A 23,309-nucleotide genomic window follows, 5' to 3' on the forward strand; every position below is an offset into this window, starting at 1 on the left:
CGAATCTCCCGAATTCGGAGGTTTCAAGGTTGGCAAGTATGTCCTACACAATCTGGACTGTGGTCCTAACTTTTACCCCTGTTGGCTTTTACAATCTTTATCTTCATCATTTATTTCAACTTTATGTTATTCAAGTATGACATTCTTTAATTTAATTAATTTCATTGACAAGCAATTCTATTATGGTCATACTCTTGTTTGCTAGCGGCTACCATTTCAGTACTATTGAAGATCTTTGCTCCTTCTCAACTCTGTGCTAATATTCTTTTCACAAAATACAACCATCCATCCATCCATCCATTTTCTACCGCTTGTCCCTTTTGGGGTCGCTGGAGCCTATCCCAGCTGCATTCGGCCGGAAGGCGGTGTACTACCCCGGACAAGTCGCCACCTCATCACAGTGCCAACACAGATAGACAGACAACATTCACACTCACATTCACACACTAGGGACCATTTAATGTTGCCAATCAACCTATCCCCAGGTGCATGTCTTTGGAGGTGGGAGGGGCCTATCCCCAGGTGCATGTCTTTGGAGGTGGGAAGGGTCTATCCCCAGGTGCATGTCTTTGGAGGTAGGAGGGGCCTATCCCCAGGTGCATGTCTTTGGAGGTGGGAGGGGCCTATCCCCAGGTGCATGTCTTTGGAGGTGGGAGGGGCCTATCCCCAGGTGCATGTCTTTGGAGGTGGGAGGGGCCTATCCCCAGGTGCATGTCTTTGGAGGTGGGAAGGGTCTATCCCCAGGTGCATGTCTTTGGAGGTAGGAGGGGCCTATCCCCAGGTGCATGTCTTTGGAGGTGGGAGGGGCCTATCCCCAGGTGCATGTCTTTGGAGGTGGGAGGGGCCTATCCCCAGGTGCATGTCTTTGGAGGTAGGAGGGGCCTATCCCCAGGTGCATGTCTTTGGAGGTGGGAGGGGCCTATCCCCAGGTGCATGTCTTTGGAGGTAGGAGGGGCCTATCCCCAGGTGCATGTCTTTGGAGGTGGGAGGGGCCTATCCCCAGGTGCATGTCTTTGGAGGTGGGAGGGGCCTATCCCCAGGTGCATGTCTTTGGAGTACAAATACAACCAATAGTACGTTAATGTTAAATCTTACTTGTGAAAAGTAATCCCCCGATACCTATTTTCAACAGTCCGCATCTTTGTTTTCTACCTGTCAACTGTCAGTTTAGCATCTTTGTTTTCTACCTGTCAACTGTCAGTTTAGCATCTTTGTTTTCTGCCTGTCAACTGTCAGTTTAGGCTGCTCGCCGGCTCCTCATCACCTCTTCAAGATGGCGGCCGAATTTCTCGCGTCACAGCAGCCAATGCTGCGTCTACTTATAAGATGTCTATAGTTATTACCCTGTAAAGACTGTGATGTTTAGATACAAGAAGGACATTGATGTTACCTGCACCTTATGTACCATGCATGTTGCACCTTATGTTACCTGCACCTTATGTACCATGCATGTTGCACCTAATGTTACTTGCACCTTATGTACCATGCATGTTGCACCTTATGTTACCTGCACCTTATGTACCATGCATGTTGCACCTTATGTTACCTGCACCTTATGTACCATGCATGTTGCACCTTATGTTACCTGCACCTTATGTACCATGCATGTTGCACCTTATGTTACGTGCACCTTATGTACCATGCATGTTGCACCTTATGTTACCTGCACCTTATGTACCATGCATGTTGCACCTTATGTTACCTGCACCTTATGTACCATGCATGTTGCACCTTATGTTACCTGCACCTTATGTACCATGCATGTTGCACCTTATGTTACCTGCACCTTATGTACCATGCATGCTGCACCTTATGTTACCTGCTCCTTATGTAACATGCATGTTGCACCTTATGTTACCTGCACCTTATGTACCATGCATGTTGCACCTTATGTTACCTGCACCTTATGTACCATGCATGATGCACCTTATGTTACCTGCACCTTATGTACCATGCATGTTGCACCTTATGTTACCTGCACCTTATGTACCATGCATGTTGCACCTTATGTTACCTGCACCTTATGTACCATGCATGCTGCACCTTATGTTACCTGCTCCTTATGTAACATGCATGTTGCACCTTATGTTACCTGCACCTTATGTACCATGCATGTTGCACCTTATGTACCATGCATCCAGAGACAGTTTAGCAGCTGTTTTGGACTTGTGAAAGCACTCCATCACTATGGCAGCCATCTGTGGCTTCATCCTGGACAATATTCATGACAAATGTGTGCTTTGTTTTAAAGATGTGCTATTTGGATTTACACTGTATGAATACAATTTGAAAATTAATTTGACCTTTGCAACGTCATGATACTATTGGCTAAGTTTTATATTCATAAAAGCAAGTTTCTCAATACCCGACCAGTTTTTTGTGCCTTTAAAAAAGAATTAGAACTCGACTTTAAAACACTCTCTACCTCTAACAAGCAAAAAGATGATGCTGTGTTCCACATTTAAGTTATTTACTGAACTTGTGTGAGCCTATGGCTTTGCACTTTGTTATATATATATATATATATATATATATATATATATATATATATATATATATATATATATATATATATATATATATATTTATTTATTTTTGCTTTCTATTTTAGTTACTTTATGGAGTTTACCCCCTGGCGCTGATTTGTACTGTTTTTGTACTTTGTAGTTTTGATTATTATTATTTCTCGATTGTTTGTAAATGTTGCAGTTTATAAATAAAGGTTTATAGAATAAATAAAAAAAACAAAAACAAAAAAAGACAAAGTATCGTAATGAAAGCCTGCAACTATTATATATATATATATATATATATATATATATATATATATATATATATATATATATATATATATATATATATATATATATATATATATATGTATACAAAAAATTCATATTTTTTCCCCAAAAAAATATTTTAAAGTGAAATATTTGATGTGTAGTAATTGGAGCCTTCTATAGGTCGATAACATTATTTTGATTTTGATTAATTAATTTTAGCTTTTATAAATAAAATAAAGCAATCGACGATCGTCAATTATAAGTTTTTATATTTGTTTATTTTTGTTTTTGTTTTATGCAGCTAAAAACAGCCTGCCTGACAGCTTTCTGTTATAAGAGTCAACATTGCAACTTTTTCTTATTACATTTCACCTGTTTGCTCTTTTATTACACTTTCTTTTTTTTCTTTTGTATGAGTATTTTTATGTCAGGAGTATTTTTCAGGTCCAGGTACAGACACATTTTTCAGGCGAGCAGTCTGAAAAACATGATTTGAACACGTTCTATCTGCCTTTACTCATCCTTCAAGATAAATGCAAACTAATACTTTTTAAATACCTGGGCTCTTGTATGCCTTTTAATTTTGGGTCTAAACTTTTGAAGATGAAATAAAGCAATTGACGTAAATCGTTGTCAAATGTTTTATATTGCTTAATTAACACAATACATCAGCAACATCTGTCACATGTGGTCTTCTATTCATGTTCAATTCATTATAAATGAAATTAATCAATAACAACTACACTTTAACATGACTAAATTAACACAACACATCAGTTTAGGTAATCTCTGCATATTTACTGTCATGATTTTGCTCATGTTGTGTTCTAATTAAATTAAGTAATTCATTCATTCATTTATACAACACACATTCTCATATTGTGTATTAATTATGATATATTGTTATATTGTTATATTGCAGTAACAGCCAAACTGGTGTTGAACATATTGACGGACTATCCGTGACTGGTGAACTTATAAAATGACATGTGTTTTTGTAAAACTGAAAGTGAAATAAAAACCATTGGTTTTCTTTTGCAAGAAATGAGAAACAGCACCCTCTGGCGTGAGTGTAAAAGCTTACAGCACCTGGTATTCCCAGGCTGTCTCCCATCCAAGTACTAACCAGGCCCGACCCTGCTTAGCTTCCGAGATCGGGCGTGTTCAGGGTAGTATGGCCGTAAGCCGAAAGACGCGGCGAAAGCAACCTTTTTAAATGAAACTCTCACAGACGGGGTGAGAGACATCCATCCATCCATTTTTCTACCGCTTGTCCCTTACCTCACCCACGCCTCCTACCACTCCGTCCTGCATGAAGCTGAGGAGCCACGACTCGTCTCGCTCTGATCAGGCAACTTATGATTTAAAGGGGTCATATAAGCTACTGTTTATTTACCAAAATAAGTTGTATGTCTTTGTTTTGAAAATGTACAAGTTTATTTTTATTTTCGGAATGTTGAAATAGTTGTACCGGGGGTGGAGAGGGAAAGAGCTGGTTACTTGTTTCTCTCGCGAGATCTGGAAAAGAGCTGGTTTGTACTTCTTTCTCTCGCGAGATCTGACAAGACTGCGCGCGAAGCAAACAGGGCGAGGATAAAGCAAGATGGCGTCTGACGGTGAAGACGTTATTGCAGTCGTCACAGTTCAGTGTTCTTAATCTGTGCGTCCATGTACACATATATGTCCTTTATTACACTCTATTAAATAGAGTCATAATAACTGTTTGTATATTAGTCTGAGCGCACTTCTCCAGCTAGCTTAGCTTGCTAGTTAGCTTAGCTTGTTAGCTGCTAACAAAGAGAGATGAAAACACATCGCTAAGCAGAGATCAAGTGTGAGTGTAAAGTGTTGTGATTGTGTGAAAATGTGCGAAAGAACCATAGCAGAGTACGAGGAGGAACTTTGTCCAACAAAAGAGGAGAAGGAGCGACAACATGAAAAACATCAAGTTGTGTTACACACAACAGGTTTGTTTACTTCTTACTCTCACATCTTTACTAACTTTATATTTATTATTAACACTTTTCTTCAATAGATTGTCTATAGGAAGATGAATTGTCATGTGAGGATGTTCAGACACACAATATTTATGAGAGGTTGATGTTCCTCTCAGTTTGTAACAAAGTGTATCAACATGTTTACACAAAACTCACACAGTCACCGGGGGAATATTCCAGAGAGCAGGTTAAGTGCAAACTCCTGAGTATGTAAAGCTCGACAGTTTGACCTCCAAAAATAAGAGAGGTAAGACAAAGTCAGAGTCAGTTACCATGGTAACTGACTCTGTAAACCTAGCCTGCTAGCTGGCAGGTTTGACAAGTTATTTATGTGTGTAAAAGCTATACTGACCTGCTATTTCCTTCATATTGGTGCAGCCATTAACCTACTACAACACCTGCTACATCCACCTACTCAGTGGCCTAGTGGTTAGAGTGTCCGCCCTGAGATCTGTAGGTTTTGAGTTCAAACCCCGACTGAGTCATACCAAAGACTATTAAAATGGGAGCCATTACTTCCCCCATCAAGGGTTGGAATTGGGGGTTAAATCAATGGTCAAATGCAGAGAATAATCTGGCCACACCTAGTGTGTGTGTGACAATCATTGGCACTTTAACTTTTTAATGTGGCAGTGATTGTGGAAAAAACAAAGCCTGATCTAAAGATGACATCTTGATCTCATACCATCTCAAACCAATTGGCCGTTCATTATTAAGTGAAATGTCTTAAAGTCGCTTAAATTTGTCTTTAACCAAGCAACACTAAGTTTTATCCAATTACTCGATTAATCGAAAACATTTCCAGTAGAACACTTGATTAATAAAATGTTCAAAAGCTACAGCCCATTATTTTATGTACGATTTAATATTTAGCATGTAGGAGTTAAAATGTGTTTTGTTTGTGTCCTGTAGACATCCATCAGCTGATTGGACACCAAGAAGAATGTCTCCCTCATCTGCAGGGGGACAGTTTCACTTTAGAGGATCCACAGCCCTCACACATGAAAGAGGAAGAGGAGGGAGAGTGTGTTGTAGGGCAGGAGGAGGATGATGTCAGCAAGTTTCCACTGACTGTTGTCTCTGTGAAGACTGAAGAGCATGAAGACAAAGCACCTGAGTCCTCACAGCTTCATCACAGTCCAAGTAAGCACAACATCCACATATCATCTAATACAATGTTTGTGACACATGTTCATCCGGGGGCCACATTTATGACTAAAGATGGAGATATACTTGCTTTTTAACACCACCATTTAAAAATGAATGCTCATCAATCATCAACAGTGTAATTGCTGGGGTGTAACCATGTGACCTAGAGGCCGTCCTCCTTACCTCACATGGTCAAATGAAGGCAAACATTAAATATGGCTACTGTTTATTTACCTTTAGCAGCACATATGTCAGCATATTTCAAAGGTTTAGTGGTGAAGATTAGGGATGTATACCAAGTACCATTTTTTTTTAGTACTGGTTCCTAATTATGTCCTCCATGAGGACCGTGAAGATTCTGGACTAACGACACAACTATTAGTATTTTTAATTCCAGCTGACTGACGTAACTATGACACGTTGTCACATTGAGTTCAGCTGCCGCTGCTACACATTAAAATCAGCTTTGAATAATGACAAATAAGGAAGCAACCACACGCAAAAGTTTGATGTGTGTGTTATTGACAAGAAGATGACTAACTGCATTTCACCTTGCACTGCACACATAGTTGACTTCTTTAAGACTTCAAATAAACAGCTGTTTTTTTTTCTTGTTTTTTTATTTTTTTATTTCACCAGGTAAAAATCCCATTGAGATCAAAGATCTCTTTTCCAAGGGAGACCTGGCTAAGAGGGCAGCAGCAAGGTTACATTAAAACAGTAAACAACACATAAAACATTAAATGTACAACATTAAAACTTACTGACATAACACATGTGCATACAGACAAGGTAGACTGCAATCCTTTCACAGAAGCTTTAAACTCATTCAATGTAACAAGGGTTTGAAGTTGAATATTGGATTGTAGGTTATTCCAAGCCTTCGCTGCTGAAAACCTAAATGCTTTCTTGCCCAGTTCAGTTCTTACTTTGGGGACGACAAATTGCAGAACATTCATTGAACGAAGATTATGACTTCCTTGTTTCTTTGTTAAAATACAAGACGGATAAGATGGTGTGATACCCAGAATGGTTTTGTTGATGAACACATACCAATGATTGAGGCGTCGAGCACATAAAGATGTCCAGTTAACCATTGAGTATAACACACAATGGTGAGTAAGTTAACCATTGAGTATAACACACAATGGTGAGTAAGTTAACCATTGAGTATAATCCCCAAATGGTGAGTAAGTTAACCATTGAGTATAACACACAATGGTGAGTAAGTTAACCGTTGAGTATAATACACAGTGGTGAGTAAGTTAACCATTGAGTAAAATACACAATGGTGAGTAAGTTAACCATTGAGTATAACACACAATGGTGAGTAAGTTAACCATTGAGTATAACACACAATGGTGAGTAAGTTGGTGATGAATCTCAGTGCCTAGTGGTACACACTATCCAGCTTGTGGAGACAACCAGCAGTAGCATTCATGTACAACACATCTCCATAGTCAATAACAGGTAAAAAGGTTGTTTCCACCAATTTCTGTTTCACAGTAAAAGAAAAGCAAGACTTGTTTCTATAAAAAAATCCCAGTAAAAGTTTCAGTTTTTTTTACAACATACTGAATGTGCTCCTTAAAACTCAAGTGGTCATCAATTAAAAATCCTGAATATTTAAAAGCAGATACTAACACAATTTGTTGCCTATTTCTTGTTCAAATGTTCTCACACAGTGCTGATCTTACAGTTTTTGATGTGATAAAGAACATACATTTTGTTTTCTCTGCATTTAAAAGCAGTTGAAGATAGCAAAGTTGTTCTTGTACTCTGTCAAATGCATGTTGTAGATATTTAAAGGCCTCAGCAGGAGTGGGTGCTGTGCAGTATATGACAGTATCATCAGCGTAGGAATGGAAAGTTGAGTTCGGAATATTCTGTCTAAGATTATTAATTATTAATTAATAATGGGCCCAACACAGAACCTTGAGGGACACCCTTTTTCACTTGCAGTATGTCCAAAAAGGAACCTTCTATCTGAACAGCCTGAGTTCTGCTTGTGAGGTCATTTGCAAACCATCCAACTGCTTGCTGAGAAAAACCAATAGCTGAAAGACGTTTGATTAAAATGACATGATCAACAGTATCAAATGCCTTTGAAAAAGTCAATGAAGAGGGACAGACAGCACTGCTTCTTGTCAAGAGCTTCAGTTACATCATTTATAAACTTCATAGCAGCAGTAACAGTACTGGTGTCCAAAAAGTCTTTTATCTCTTCACTGATAAGGGATTCAAGCACTTTTGCCAGAACAGAGAGTTTAGAGATTGGTCTGTAATTATTTAGATTACTAGGGTCACCTCCTTTTAATAGGGGGATTACAAGGGCAGATTTCCAATCGAAGGGGATTTCATTTGAAATTAGAGTAAGGTTAAAAATGTGAGTCAGTGGTCCAGCTATAATTTCAGCTGCCAACTTTAAAAAGAGCGGCTCCAACTTATCTGAGCCAGCTGGCTTTCTAGGTTTAAGTTGTTTTAGAGCCCTCATGACCTCTGTTGTGGTAAAGGGCGTAAAGTTAAAAACCTGGGTATTTTCAACGGTTCTTTACGGAGTTAGCGGAACTTCAGTAAAGTTGTCAGAATTATAGAGAAAACCAGAGGAAATAAAATAATTATTATAATGACTACCCATTTGTCTTCTGTCACTTACTCTGACACCATCAACAAGTATACTAGGTGGGAGATTGACTGAATTACAGCAGGCGGACAAAGATTTGATGATTTTCCAAAACTTCTTTGGGTGTTTGAGGTTTTCAGTTGTTGTGGAGAAATGCAATTCTAATTTTGACTTTCCGAAAGAGAGAGGTAAATTGATTTCTTAATTGTCTAAAATTCAAGCAATCTGCTTCTAACCTTGACTTGCGTGCCCTGGCCCAAGCAGCATTACACTCATGCATTACATCTGACAGGTCCGATGTAAACCACTGATTGTCACGTCCTTTAACTCTACATTTTCTAAAAGGGGATGTTTGTTCACTATACTCAAGAAGTTTTCGTGAAAATGTTTCCAAGCCAGTTCAACATTATCAAAAAGAGCAATTCAATCCCAATTAAAAAGATGCAAGTCATGTAAAAAAGCTTGCGTCTCAAATAATTTCATATTACGTTTTTCAAGGAGACAAGGCTTGCTTTTTAGGAATCCTTGTGTCTCGCACTACTGCAATCACACAATGATCACTCACATCATTAGGGAAAACACCAGATGCAACACATTTAAAGGGCATATTTGTTAGAATTAAGTCAATGAGTGTAGCTTTTTGAGGGCATTTAGGATTAGGTCTTGTAGCTGAGTTAATTAATTGTGTTAAATTTAGATATTCACACTGTGCTTTCAAAGAGTCAGACACAGATGTGAGCCAGTCCCAGTTTAAATCACTATTTCCTTGTATTTCAGTTGAGACAGAAGCATTACAAGAGTAGATAGGGAATTAGTAGGGGAAGATGGAGGCCTATAACACCCCACTACCATAATGTGGTGATTTCTAGCTACCCGGTAATTCGATTTCAAGTGCTAACAGTTCAAGTTCTTTACTTACTGATTCAGAGAGCACTAATTTAACATCAAACCTCTGCTTAATATATATGGCCACTCCACCACCTTTTCTTTGTCAGTCAGTACGATAGACATTATAGCCATGAATGTAAATATCTGTATCAAGCACAGATTGTTTAAGACAAGTTTCAGATAAGACTACAATATCAGCATTTGTTGAGTTTATCCAGATCTTTATCATATCCAGTTTAGGGAGTAAACTCCGAACATTGATATGAATAATCCCAAAACCAGATCTAGTTTTAAAATCTGCAGGTGTAAAACATTGTGTAGGTGTATCAGGGCCTGGATTAGTCTCAACATTTCCTGAGAGCAATAACAATAATATAACTAAACATTTGCGCTTAAAGTTACCATCTTTTGAGTCGGTCTTTAATCTGTGAAAGTAAGTGCTCACAATAGGGGAGGATGCAGTAATGTTGACGAGATCTCTCAAAACAAGGAAACTATAAGAATGAATGGACTCTACCATAGTATGCAGCCATTTTGTTTTGTCCAAAGTCACAGAAATCTTCAACTGAGATAAGGCCGAGGTTATTTTGTAGCTGCCACTATGATGAATTGTCAAATTATCAAATATGTCAAACTGTGCATCTTGAAGTAGCATAGCTCGTGAGTGGGGGTGACCAGACCCATTTGGGACACCAGTAAAACCACACAAAAGTATAAAACACAATATAATAATATGTGACATAGTGAGAGGAGAAGTTCCTCTCGTTTTACCACTTTTGAAGATGTTAGCAGACAGGGCTAAAGACTAGCAACCAAGGCCGACGGGTGGAAGCCCGTAGACGAAGCCAATGGCTGGAGGCAAACAGCAGGTCGATGGAAGGCTAGTAGGCAGGTCGATGGTGGAAGGCTAGCAGGCAGGTCGACGGTGGAAGGCTAGCAGGCAGGTCGATGGTAGAAGGCTAGCAGGCAGGCTGATGGTGGAAGGCTACCAGGCAGGTCGATGGTGGAAGGCTAGCAGGCAGGTCGATGGTGGAAGGCTAGGAGGCAGGTCGATGGTGGAAGGCTAGGAGGCAGGTCGATGGTGGAAGGCTAGTGGCGCGGTTGGTAGAGTGGCCGTGCCTGAGGGTTACTGGTTCAATCCCCACCTTCTACCAACCTAGTCACGTCTGTTGTGTCCTTGAGCAGGACACTTCACTTCACCCTTGCTCCTGATGGGTCATGGTAAGCGCCTTGCATGGTCCAGATCCCGCCATTAGTGTGTGAATGAGTGAATGAGACGGGATGAGTTTGCTAAGTACAAAAATGAGTCAACTATTTTGAATGAAAGAAACTGCTGCTCTAAATGTATCTTCTAGATGTTGCAATAGCAATTCTTTGTATCTTTGTAGATAATGCTACATATGTAAAACCCAACTAAAACACATGATGTTAGTGCACCAGTCGGGGGAAATGAGCAAACTACATCTATAACATCCTGTAATTTGATTTTGATATTATTTATTTATCTTGATAGATTGAAAATGAACACCAATGAGTTAACTGATGAACATTATCATATAGTTGATTCTGAAAGTATAAAAAAGGACAACTAAAGATAGAATACTATTGTATGTAAAAAAAAACATGATTTGTACATTTTCAGAATGTGTTTGTTCTTTTTTTAAACAAAGAAAACAATCTGCAGTTGTCTTTATTTTTAAGTCATCTTTCCGTGATTTTACCAGTCCGGCCAACTTGTAGTAGATCTTTCTCCATGTGGCCCCCCATCTAAAATTAGTTTAAACACCCCAGGCCTAGATCTTCCTGCGAAAAGCAGATACGAGAAAAAAATCTAAATATGAAACGGAATATATCCCGAAAGATTTGTTGAGTAATATCAAGGATTATCCGTCGGTGGCGTTCCCAGACATGTGGAACTATCTTGAGTTCCAGACGTCATTCTACACCACAAATGATGGTTAAGTTTAGAGATAAAGTTTAGGTGTCATAGACCATATACGGAATACAATATTTACACACTTTATATCAGTGAGTGTAACGTAAAGAATCAATCAATGCTGCCTTGTACTTATAAAAAAAACTTGCTCCTCATCAAATTTCCAAGTCTGTTTTTGTACACACTTTTGAATTAATTTTAGTGGCTGGGACAGAAGGAAGTATTTCCTGTGTTTTTATTGGTTGTTTTGCTACACACTTTTAACACAACACACGAAAGAACACAAATAATGGCATTGTGTTAACAGTGTCAGTCCAAAACTATTTCTATTCTCTCTTTATCTTATTTACCCAACAGATGTTCAACAGCCCCTTCACATTAAAGAGGAAGAGGATGATCCACAGCCCACCTACATTAAAGAGGAAGAGGAGGATCCACAGCCCACCCACATTAAAGAGGAAGAGGAGGATCTACACATGAAAGAGGAAGAGGAGGGAGAGTGTGTTGTAGGGCAGGAGGAGGATGATGTCAGCAAGTTTCCACTGACTGTTGTCTCTGTGAAGACTGAAGAGCATGAAGACAAAGCACCTGAGTCCTCACAGCTTCATCACAGTCCAAGTAAGCACATATCATTTTATTCTCAGGGCATTCAATCCATCACAACTGGACTGTTCACTTTGTCTTAGAAGACTCATCCAAGTAGGCTTCATCACTTCATGCTCATACACTTCAAGTCTTAAATCTAATCATTGGAATTTAGAGGGGAACTGCACTTTTTGGGGGAATTTTTCTATCGTTCACAATCATTATAAAAGACACGATGGTGGGTATATTAAAAAAAAAAATCACATTACAACAAGAGCTGGGCGATATGGCCTTTTATTAATATGTGGATATGTTTAGGCCATGTCACGATACACCATATATATGTGGATATGTTTAGGCCATGTCACGATACACCATATATATGTGGATATGTTTCGGCCATGTGACGTACGTAAGAAGGTGCGCTTGTTTTATGTCTCTGTGAGAAGGAGAGACAAGAAAGAGTGAGAAGAGCCTGTAGTGTAATGCCTGCAGCTAAAAGCAACTGTGTGAGAACGTATACTCCAATATCACCATATAGTCATTTTCTGTATCGCACAGAGACAAACCCACGATATATCCAGTATAATCCATACATCACCCAGCCCTAATTCTAACTCATAAATGTAAATAAAAGTCCACTTGCAATGGAGCCAATGGGAGGTCCTCTATAACCATCCAAAATACACCAACAATACTCCATTTGCATTTTGTGGCTTGAATGTCCACCAAGTGTTAGTAGACTTGAGTTTATTTGGAACATGCAAGCATACAACATGATACATCACACATGCATGCATACAACATGATACATCACACATGCATGCATACAACATGATACATCACACATGCATGCATACAACATGATACATCACACATGCATGCATACAACATGATAAATCACACATGCGTGCATACAACATGATACATCACACATGCGTGCATACAACATGATACATCTCACATGCATGCATACAACATGATACATCACACATGCATGCATACAACATGATACATCACACATGCATGCATACAACATGATACATCACACATGCATGCATACAACATGATGCATCACACATGCATGCATACAACATGATACATCACACATGCATGCATACAACATGATACATCACACATGCGTGCATACAACATGATACATCACACATGCATGCATACAACATGATAAATCACACATGCGTGCATACAACATGATACATCACACATGCGTGCATACAACATGATACATCACACATGCGTACATACAACATGATACATCACACATGCATACATACAACATGATACATCACACATGCATGCATACAATATGATACATCACACATGCATGCATACAACATGATAAATCACACATGCATGCATACAACATGATACATCACACATGCGTGCATACAACATGATACATCACACATGCGTGCATACAACATGATACATCACACATGCGTGCATACAACATGATACATCACACATGCATGCATACAACATGATACATCACACATGCATGCATACAACATGATACATCACACATGCATGCATACAACATGATACATCACACATGCATGCAAACAACATGATACATCACACATGCATGCATACAACATGATACATCACACATGCATGCATACAACATGATACATCACACATGCATGCATACAACATGATACATCACACATTCATGCAAACAACATGATACATCACACATGCATACAACATGATACATCACACATGCGTGCATACAACATGATACATCACACATGCATGCATACAGCATGATACATCACACATGCATTCATACAACATGATACATCACACTTGCATGCATACAACATGATACATCACACATGCATGCATGCAACATGATACATCACACATGCATGTATAGAACATGATACATCACACATGCATTCATACAACATGATACATCACACATGCATGCATGCAACATGATACATCACACATGCATGCATACAGCATGATACATCACACATGCATGCATACAACATGATACATCACACTTGCATGCATACAACATGATACATCACACATGCATGCATGCAACATGATACATCACACATGCATGTATACAACATGATACATCACACATGCATGCATACAACATGATACATCACACATGCATGCATGCAACATGATACATCACACATGCATGTATACAACATGATACATCACACATGCATTCATACAACATGATACATCACACTTGCATGCATACAACATGATACATCACACATGCATGCATGCAACATGATACATCACACATGCATGCATACAGCATGATACATCACACATGCATGCATACAACATGATACATCACACTTGCATGCATACAACATGATACATCACACATGCATGCATGCAACATGATACATCACACATGCATGTATACAACATGATACATCACACATGCATGCATACAACATGATTCATCACACATGCATGCATACAACATGATACATCACACATTCATGCAAACAACATGATACATCACACATGCATGCAAACAACATGATACATCACACATGCATGTATACAACATGATATATCACACATGCATGCATACAACATGATGCATCACACATGCATGCATACAACATGATACATCATACATGCATGCATACAACATGATACATCACACATGCATGCATACAACATGATACATCACACATGCATGCATACAACATGATACATCACAATTTCCAGTTTTATCTATTCAACATGTTGGAAAAGGAGTAAGAAGGTTCTCTTCTAGTATTCTATGTTTGTTTGTGAAACTCTCTAATCTGTTATTGGACACTTTTTCAATGATTTTGGAAAACTGTGGAAGTAAAGAAACAGGTCTATAATTTGTAAATTGGTGTTTGTCTCCAGTCTTATAAATTGGTGCAACTTTAGCTATTTTCATTTAGTTTGGGTATTTGAAATGATAGGTTACTAATATACATGAATGGTCCTGAGTTCTCTTCTAGAACATTTTTTATGGTTTCCATATCAATTCCATTACAATCAGTTGAAGTCTTAGATTACAGGATTATAACTATTTCCTCCTGTGTCACATTACTGAGGAACATGGAGTTGGGATTTGGCTCTATGGTATCATTATAGTCCTCAATTGAAACTGGGTCTGGAATCCTTTCTTCCAATATTTACAAAGTAATTATTGAAGCTTTCATCTACTTCCTTTATGTTGTCATTATTTGTGTTTCCGTCTAAGAAGTATTGGGGGTAATCCCCCCAAATATAAGCTTTGGCTTCAGCCTATTCCTTTTTCCGTCATTCTTTTTCTTTTCTTTTTGTGTGTAAATGTGTATGATTGTTAAATATGTATCATCTGTACTGTTAAACTGGTCACACAGAATGGTTGATGGTTGATTATATGATGGAAATAAACTTATTTCATTAAAATAAACATATGGGACGCAGGTTGTCTTACGTCAGCACCAGAAGTGGTCAAATCAGCTGCTCACCTGGCAGGTTTTTTGGGGATGAATAGGGAAGTCCTTTGTTTTATCATATATTGCTGCCTTTGCACCTGTCAATGTTCACTTTTGTATGTACATTAAATCAACAACAAATCTTGACTTTGGAGCAATGTTCACAGACTCTAGTATTAGATGCAATGTTATTGGGACCATGATTTATGTCATCACTTGTTCACACCTCTTCATATGGAAGATACTTTTCCTTCTTCATGTCTCAAGAACACGCACACACACACGCGCGCACACGCACGCGCACACACACACACCCACACACACGCACACCCAAACACACACATTCTTGTATGTGTGACCTTCTTGACAACCTCTGAAAAATGCCTACCTCTTTAGGACCAGCATTTTTAAATATATAAAGATAAAGATTTGTATTTACAACATTAATAATATATACATACTATGAAAAAGGTAAGCTGTTAGTTCATTTGTTTTGGATTTAGTTTTTTGTAATTGGTTTTCAATCTTCATTATTTACTTCAGCTATTAAATAGTTTTTCCATGATTTTGGAGAATGGTGGAAGTAATGAAACTGGTGTGTAGTTAGTAAACTGGTGTATGTCTCCATTCTTAGAAATTGGTACGACTTTTGCAATTTTCATTTTGTCAGGGAATTTGCCGGTTAGAAATGATACGTTGCTGATATATGTCAGAGGTTCTGAAATGTCTTCTATAACCTTTTTTATGGTTACCATATCTATTCCATGACAGTCGGTTGAGGTCTTGGATTTACAATGTTTTACAATTTTGATAATTTCTTCTTTTGTCACGTTCTTAAGAAACATGGAATTGGGATTTCTGTCTATGAGCTCACTCAAGTCCTCAACTGATCCATCATCTGCATTTGGAAATCTTTGTTCCACATTGTTTCCGATATTAACAAAGTAATCATTAAAACGTTCAACTATTTGGTTCATATTGTCATTTTGTGTATTTCCATGTAGAAAGTACTGGGGGTAATCTTTCTTAGCAGCATTTTTAATGATGCTATTTAGGATGCCCCATGTTGCTCTCATGTTGTTTCTGTTCTTCTTTAATAATTGTCTGTAGTATTCCTTCTTACATGTTCCTAGTATACCAATTAGCTTGTTTTTATATGTATTATACTTATTTTCTGCCTCTATAGATGTCTGTGTTATTAATATTCCATATAATGTCTTTTTTTTGTGACAAGCATTTTTCAGTCCTTTTGTCATCCATGGTTGGTTGTTTTTCTTTTGCTTCTTACTAACTTCGTTCCATGGACAACATAAACATTGATATTATACATGTGGGCCAATATATATATATATATATATATATATATATATATATATATATATATATATATATATATATATATATATATATATATATATATATATATATATATATATATTTGATGTGGCAAGCTACTTTTGCAGTGTAGCTTGTAGTGTAGCGTGCTCCAATTCTCTGAGGATAGCTTAGCTCCATTTAATTGAGAGTAACTTGTAGCTTAGCTTACTACATTGTCCAGGTAGCTTGCCCATCACTGTCTATTTGGCCTAGCTCACATGTCAATAGTTTGAATACTGCAAACTTCAATACAGTAACACCTCATTTGTTCTGCAGACGTCCAGCGGGTGTCAGCGGGGAGTCATGAAGAGGAGTGGCACACCAGTGTGGGACAGAAGGAGCTACAGGCCCCCTCCCACATTAAAGAGGAGCAGCTTCATGATGAAGATGAAGCTCAGTCCTTCCAGCTTCATCACAGTCAAAGTGAGGAGAACAGAGGGGCGGAGCTTGTAAGTCAACACATCACAGAAGCTGATGGAGAGCATTGTGAAGATATCAAGTCAGAACCAGACAGCATCTTTGCTCCACTGTCAGACATGGACCACATGATGTCACACTCTTCTGATCACAGTGACCACATCCAAAAACCTTTGGAGAGTAAAAATGACTCTAAAGGTGATACGAGACATCACACTAACAACAAACACTTTGACTGCTCTGAATGTGGGAAGTCATTTATACGGAAGTGTCATTTTACAGAACACATGAGAATACATACTGGAGAGAAACCTTTTACTTGCGCTGTTTGTAAGAAGAGTTTCTCCAGAAAGGGTGGCATGACCACACACATGAGAACACACACTGGAGAGAAACCTTTTACTTGCTCTGTTTGTGCTAAAAGATTCAACACTAAGAATGACATGATATTACACATGAGAACACACACAGGTGAGAAACCTTTTACTTGCTCTGTTTGTAAGAAGAGTTTCTCCACAAAGCGTAACATGACCACACACATGAGAACACACACTGGAGAGAAACCTTTTACTTGCTCTGTTTGTGCTAAAAGATTCAACACTAAGAATGACATGATATTACACATGATAACACACACAGGTGAGAAACCTTTTACTTGCTCTGTTTGTAAGAAGAGTTTCTCCAGAAAGGAACACATGACCAGACACATGAGAACACACACTGGAGAGAAACCTTTTGCTTGCTCAGCTTGTGCTAAAAGATTCAACACTAAGATGAACATGATATTGCACATGAGAACACACACAGGTGAGAAACCTTTTACTTGCTCTGTTTGTAAGAAGAGTTTCTCCAGCAAGAAAAATATGACCAGACACATGAGAACACACACTGAAAAGAAACCGTGTAGTTGCACTGTGTGCCGCCCTCGATATGTAGAAATATATTGGCTTTACCCTAACACCTTTTCTTGATCAAACACTCTGAAAAACGTCTTCTTGTCCACAGGTTTATTGACTGTAAAAAGTGTGAAACTGAAAGCGTACAAGCAGAAGGATGCTTACATTACAGACATGCACACTCAAGCATACTACAATAAAACATACATTGTTCTGTGTATTGAACTTAAATGGATAAATAAATGCCACAAAATATGTAATTTAAGTGCTCTACAGCAAACTAGCTTACTATGCTAACATTCACTTCACTGTATGAATTACGAAAATTAGCATGACTGACTTTTGGCCATAAAACGTCCCAAATTACATCACAACCAACAAATAATACAAGTCCATCAAATATTAGCATACTACTCAACAATACATACCGATGATACTTTGTTTGGCATGAGATTCGAGCATATGAAAACGTTTGCAATCGTCACCGAACTAACTTAAAGTAGACTTGAAAGGAGATCCTTGTTGAGCCCTGTTAACATGGACATTACTGTAAACTAGACTATGCTGCCTCCTGCTGTCTAAAGGAGGAAGTGCACCTCACTGTTGAATTCCAAAGTGAACTTAAACACTGGTTTTACATATATTATTAATAAATTCAACAAACAAGACAGAACACACTGTGTGTGATAAGATGTTCAGGTTTAAGAATCAGTTGAGTAAACACAAGTGTGTAACAGTCATGGAAGCTGCAGGGATGTAAAAACACTTAAACAGTGATTGTGCTAAATGTAGTTTAAAAACACAGCATGTTTAATATGAATGTATATTTGATGTTGTATGTAGTGCTTCTCATCTTCTAGTCTTATATGTTGTCCTGTACTTACTTTTTAAGTTGTGTGCATGTATTGAATATTATATATGTCGCTACTATTTTTTCTCATCTTTGAAGAGAGGACATCTTATTATTTTCATTGTTTTTTTCCCACACATTTTTTCCATTGCATTTTATTGATGTTATTATCCAATTAAAAGTATGAATGAATAAAATGGTTAACAAAATGTGGACTCTGGTAGATTAGCAGCATTGTTACATCATGGATGTTAACTACTGCAAAACATCAACAAAGAAGAAAAATGCTGAAGTTAGCAACACATCACTGAACTTTAGAGCCATCGTGAGTGGAGTTGCTTGTTTTTATTGCTGCATTTGTACTTATTTCACCTCACATCTTCACTTTTAATCCTAAAGTCTTCTTCACATATATTGTTGTAGGCTTCTAACATTTATGTTTCTGATGTGTGTGTGTAGTCTGTGGAAAGGGTTGTTGTCCCTTGTGGATCCAATTGTTCACTTGCACAGATACATCCTCATCATCATCATCATCATCATCATCACCGGTCCACTACTGGACGAAACCTTAGCATTAATGTTTTAATATAAGTGTGACCTCATTATTCCTTGATAATAAGACTAAAAATACAGATTTAAGCACTGTATTAGAGTGCTTCTTGTAGTACTCCAACTCGCCACACTGAGAAGTGGGGGCGATCATGAGCTAGCAGATGCATGTTGCTATCATGTTTTATCAGCGAGGAAGACAACATTTCTGTTTACTTTTTGTCAGATCCAAGTTTTAATGCTCTGCTGAATAAATGAATCACTATGGCTGCCAATATGAAGGATTATTTATATATTTAAGATCAAATACTTCTCTTAACAGCTAGAAAAATGACACCACAATAAAAGTGAAACAGCAGCAGGACTCAGTAAATATTTTATTAATTGACTATTTAATTAACTATAAAGAGTAACATGACAGTGGATATTTCACAAGAGTTGAGTAAAAAGTGTAAAATGGGAATGCTACATAAAATGCTTAACATAGACTGATACTGATACTGTGTAATCATTTATTTGTCCTAACATTATTTTGGGATATAAATTGATGTCCCCCCAATGTTAAACTCATTTCTACGCTCACTGTGTGAAGACTGGAGGTTAATGTACTAATAAAGTAAAAACATGGACCACAAATGATGTGTATATATGTTAGCCAATAACAAGTCCGTCTGTAAGGCACACAAACACATTTATTCAACATCGTTATGATGTAACATGGAAGATGCTAACGTTAAGCTAACTAGCGAGGTGATGCTGTGAAGAGCTGCACCGCAAAGTTGGCATACAACCAAAACATACTTTAAAATGTTATTATTAATGTTCACTTTCAATGTATTTATTTGGAACATGTCAAAACTTTACAAGCACAACTTTTGCTCAAGTGATCAAGCGTCCAACATGAGTGGAAGAAGCAGAGCTTGTCTGGTCCCCCCCAGTGTAAAAACTAAATGCTTGTCTGGTCCCCCCCAGTGTAAAAACTAAATGCTTGTCTGCTCCCCCCCAGTGTAAAAACTAAATGCTTGTCTGGTCCCCCCCAGTGTAAAAAGTAAATGCCACTCAATGATGTGTTCAGTTGAGTTGAGTGTATTTATTTATATGTCACATTTAAAACAAGCTCAGTTGGCCAAAGTGCTGTACAGACATAAGACATAAGGTGCACATAGTGTCACATTAACATGGTAACATAGGAGGATGAATACAATACAATAGTAAAATATACCTTAAAAGAAGTGCAGAATATATCACCTAAAATACTAAAATGTAATAAATAAATACAAAAGGTTAAAACAAGAAATTAAAAAATACAACCAAGATATCCTGCCTAACTAGATTTGAACGCCAGGGAGTAAAAATATGTTTTTAGACTTAAGATTTAGGTTTAGATCTAACATTTAAATATAATATTTAGAGTCAACATTTAAATGTGATTAAAATGAGTTAAATCTGAGAAATATATCTGCTAGAAAAGTGTGACTGAACTTTTGCACCCCATAGATATGGGCATCTACATCCACCCATCCATCCATTTTCTACCGCTTGTCCCTCTCGATGTTATGGGCGTGGCTGGAGCCTATCCGTGCTGCACTCGGGCGGAAGGCGGTGTACACCCTGGTACACCAGGACCTTCTTATTATGAGGCACCAGCACTAACCTCTATACCACCGTGCTACCCATGCAAGCTAATATCTATGATTATTATCCATTATTTTGTCTTGCAGCATGATATTATTAGTAATAAAATACATTTAGGCACTCATTTTAATGCAGTTAAAGAAAGACAACAATTTCTGATGAATAGGCCAGGATGTCTTGAGAGTGTTTAATCACTCACTGTATTTTTCCATCGTATCACAGCCGGTGCAAAGTTATTTTCCACTGAATAGTTTGTAAATATCACATGTAACGCTGGCGTGAACGATGAGGCTCGCCCTTCAAAATGGATTCCAGTAAACATCCAAACCCCTCTATACCAGTCAGGTTCATGCAGCAGGCGGCAGGGAGCCCACGTCACGTCATAGGTCATACGTTAGATTGGTATTTTTTTAAAGAAAACGTTCCAATTAAGTGTACAGAGTGCACATTATGCAAACATTTTTATTTACCTATTTCTATTGTTATTTAAAAATAGTTTTCTTTTTTACATTCTGCAATTTGGTGCCCCCTCCAAAGGATGGTGCCCCAGACGGCCGCCTGGCTCGCCTGTCAGGAAAGCTGGCCCTGGGTCTCGGCCTCCTTTGCTCCGGCTCTTTGGCTTCAAGCCGGTAGACGCAGCGGAAGGTGATGTTCCTGATGGTGTTCGCTGGAACTTTGAGCTGATGTTCCATGAAGGACTGCACGCGGTTCTCTCAGGATCTTCCTCAGTCTATGTCACGACGTGGACTTAGGCGACGCAAATTATTGCGTAGGTTGCTTTCCCAAGATGCAAACGATCTGAAGCGGACATGGCGTGGAGGTAAGGACATTATTTATTTTAACACTAACAAAAAGTACCAACAAAAGGCACGCACAAAGGCGGAGGTACAAACTTGGCAAATGAAAACAAAAACGAGCACAAAGGCAGAAACTATGAACATGAAACAAAACTCGCTAACTGTGACATGAACAAACAAAACTTACGTGGCATGGCTTGAAGCATAACTATGAACAGGCATGAGTATCAGAAGTAGCAAGGGTACAGAAGTAAACAGAGTTAATGTCGCCAGGACGATCAACAGAAAAAGACAGGCTTAAATAACAGTGACATGATTAGTGACAGATGTGTGAGTCCAAACGTGGAACAGGTGAAACTAATGGTTGCTATGGTGATAAAACAAGGGAGTGAAAAAGCAGGAACCAAAAAGAGTCCAAAAACCAAACAGGACTTAACTTAAAAAAAACCATGATCACATACATGACAGAGCCTTCCCCCTTTAAGGACAGATACTAGATGTCCAAAACACAAAACCAAAAACAAGGCAGGATCGAGAGTCATGGGAGGGTGGGAGGGGGACATGGCGGTGGGTCGCCAGCCCAAGTGTCCCCGCATCCACCGGGGCAGAGTTAGGTGGCGGCGACGCTTAGAACGCCGCTGCACCTGACGAGATGGGCGACCCGGGAATGGCCACATCCGTGGCCGACGAGGAGGTGGACGCACTTGGCGTGGCGGACGCCCAAGAAATGGCCACATACGTGGCCGACGAGGAGGTGGGCGCGTCGTCGTGGCGGGCGGAGAAGCTTGGCATGGTGTGGCAGGCAGCAAAGCTTGGCGTGGTGCGGCAGACGAAGCAGGCATGGAAGCAGCAGACGAAGCAGGCTCGGGTGCAGCAGACGAAGCAGGCAGCGAAGCTTGGCGTGGCGGGTCTTGGCGTGGCGTGTCTTGGCGTGGCGTGTCTTAGCGTGGCGGGTCTTGGCGTGGCAAGTCTTGGCTTGGCAAGTCTTGGCTTGGCGAGTCTTGGCTTGGCGGTGCTTGGCTTGGCGGTGTTTGGCTTGGTGGTGCTTGGCTTGGTGGTGCTTGGCATGGGTCTTGGCTTGGTTGGTCTTGGCGTGGGTCCTGGCTTGTGTCCTGACTTGAGTCCTGGCTGCGTGGAGCTGCTACGGGCGGCGCTTGGCGGCGTGGAGCCGCCAAGGGCGGCGCTTGGCGGCGTGGAGCTGCTACGGGCAGCGCCTGACGGCGTGGAGCTGCTACGGGCGACGCATGGCGGCGCTTGGCGGTGTGGAGCTGCTACGGGCGGCGCTTGGCGGAGTGGAGCTTCTACGGGCGGAGCTTGGCGGCGTGGAGCTGCTACGGGCGGCGCTTGGCGGCATGGAGCA

At 39.2% G+C, this 23,309-nt stretch overlaps 1 protein-coding gene and 1 pseudogene across 1 annotated transcript in view; both read right to left on the reverse strand.

The window, feature by feature from the left end:
- Positions 1-23,309, reverse strand: part of LOC133570623 (uncharacterized) — a 102,049-nt gene that overhangs the window by 23,254 nt on the left and 55,486 nt on the right. The window lies entirely within an intron of this gene.
- Positions 3,861-3,969, reverse strand: LOC133571249 (5S ribosomal RNA; annotated as a pseudogene).

Source organism: Nerophis lumbriciformis, linkage group LG28 (genome assembly GCF_033978685.3).
Source record: "Nerophis lumbriciformis linkage group LG28, RoL_Nlum_v2.1, whole genome shotgun sequence".
Classification (NCBI taxonomy): Eukaryota; Metazoa; Chordata; class Actinopteri; order Syngnathiformes; family Syngnathidae; genus Nerophis; species Nerophis lumbriciformis.